The sequence below is a fragment of the Mandrillus leucophaeus genome, unplaced genomic scaffold (genome assembly GCF_000951045.1).
Source record: "Mandrillus leucophaeus isolate KB7577 unplaced genomic scaffold, Mleu.le_1.0 Scaffold496, whole genome shotgun sequence".
In the NCBI taxonomy this organism is placed as follows: Eukaryota; Metazoa; Chordata; class Mammalia; order Primates; family Cercopithecidae; genus Mandrillus; species Mandrillus leucophaeus.
Genome location: NW_012105320.1, coordinates 381,300 through 383,284, shown reverse-complemented (window position 1 = coordinate 383,284; position 1,985 = coordinate 381,300). Strand labels below are relative to the sequence as shown.

Here is a 1,985-nt window from a genome sequence, read left to right as displayed (position 1 = left end):
TTAATAGAACTAAATGCAGGTCTTTTAAAAATATATATACAAAGAAAAACTCTTCATTTAATATGTGATACACTTTAGGAGGGGGAAATAGATTATATTCAAGTTATTTGAAATTTGAAAACAAAGCTATTATTTTATGAATCAAGTACAAATCAAGCGCTAACCTGGCCATTTCCATGATACCTGCAGATTCATCAGTTCTCTGGGTCAAGACCTGAGTCTCAGCCTAGAGGACATGATGTTAAGCAAAATAAATTAGGTCAGGAAAGATAAATACCGCATGTTCTCACTCCTGTATGGGAGCTAAAAGAAAAATGCTGAGCTCACAGAAGCAGAGAATAGAATCGTGGGTGTAGAGGCTGGGAGGGTAAGGGGGAGGGGAGCTTGGGGAGAGGTTGGTTATTGGATACAGAATTACAGCTAGATAGGAGAAATGGGCTCTGGTGGAGGCTGGGAAGGGTAAGCGGGAGGGGAGCTTGGGGAGAGGTTGGTAATTGGATATAAAATTACAGCTAATTGGGAGAAATGGGCTCTAACACAACTATAGGGTAAATATGGTTACTTATACATGATTGCATATTTTCAAAAAGCTAAGAGGATTCTGAAGGTTCCTATCACAAAGGAATAATAAATGTTGACTGGCTGTGGTGGCTCATGCCTGTAATCCCAGCACTTTGGGAGGCCGAGGTGGGCGGGTTACCTGAGATCAGGAGTTTGAGACCAGCCTGGCCAAAATGATGAAAACCCATCTCTACTGAAAAAAGAAAAAGTTAACCAGACATGGTGGCACATACCTGTAATCCCAGCTACTCAGGAGGCTGAGGCAGGAGAATTGCTTGAGCCCAGGAGCCGGATGTTGCAGTGAAACGAGTTCGTGCCACTGCACTCCAGCTTGGCCGACAGAGCGAGACTCTGTCTCAAAAAAAAAAAAAAAGAAAGAAAAGAAATAAATGTTTTAGAGTGTGCTAATTATCCTGACTTGATTATTACACACTTTATGCATGTGTGAAAATATTACTGTGTGCCATAAATATGTACGATTATTACATGTCAACTGAAAGTAAAGAGAAAAAAAGTAAACCAAAACAAGACCTGAGTGTCTCAGAGTCCTCCAATCCCATGAGGGATCATCTTTAAAGCTGACCAAAACTAGGTCTTTATATTTAATTACGCAAAAAGAGAAAATTCCTTTAATATGTGCCAAGGGGGATAGGGAAAATGATAAGATTATATTCAAATTATTTGAAATTTGAAAACAAAGCAGTAAAGATCCCACTACACAGAAAGGCATGAAAAAGAAAAGGTTCGGGGTTGATTCAAATGGAAGAAAGCACAACTCACATCACAGGTAGCAATTTCTATCTGAGAACTCAAGTTTCACCAGAAAATCATCTTTTTTTTTTTTTTTTTAAATTGTGGCTTTTATCCTAACACTCTCTGAAGTACTCAGGGTCCAAGAAGCTTAATGGTCATTTGTCAAAATAGTAATTATTTTTTTCCTAAGAAGTATGAAATTTTTTCAAAACCAGAAATAAACCAATGGAAATAAATAAAAATTGCCTAGAATTTCCTCAATGGGATGCATGCCCTTATTACCTTTGAGTCTGATGTATACGAATTTAAGCCATTTTGTAAAATTGCAAATCCAATCATACGTAATACTTTAGGATTCCAAGCAAAGCTTCAAGCCTACAACATATTACAGGAATTATCTTTCCTGACAAGTGATGGAAACATCTCTAAAATAAGCTTTTGAAGTTAGTACATTAAGCCTAATTTAATAGAAAGGCAATTTAATCTTACCTTCATATGAAAGAAAAATACACTGTCAGGATGAAGGATTTAGTAAAGTTACAGTGAACTGGAGATATATCACCAATAAAAACCTAACTCCCGGTTATAATCAAATCAAAGCCTCATTAGGTTAGAGGGCGTGGCAGGGTGTGACCCGTGGGAGGTGGGAATCTCACCAATAAAAGGCCCTC

General features: G+C 37.8%; 1 protein-coding gene across 1 annotated transcript in view; it reads left to right on the top strand.

Moving 5' to 3' along the window:
- Nucleotides 1–1,985, top strand: part of LOC105550738 — a 33,611-nt gene that overhangs the window by 5,363 nt on the left and 26,263 nt on the right.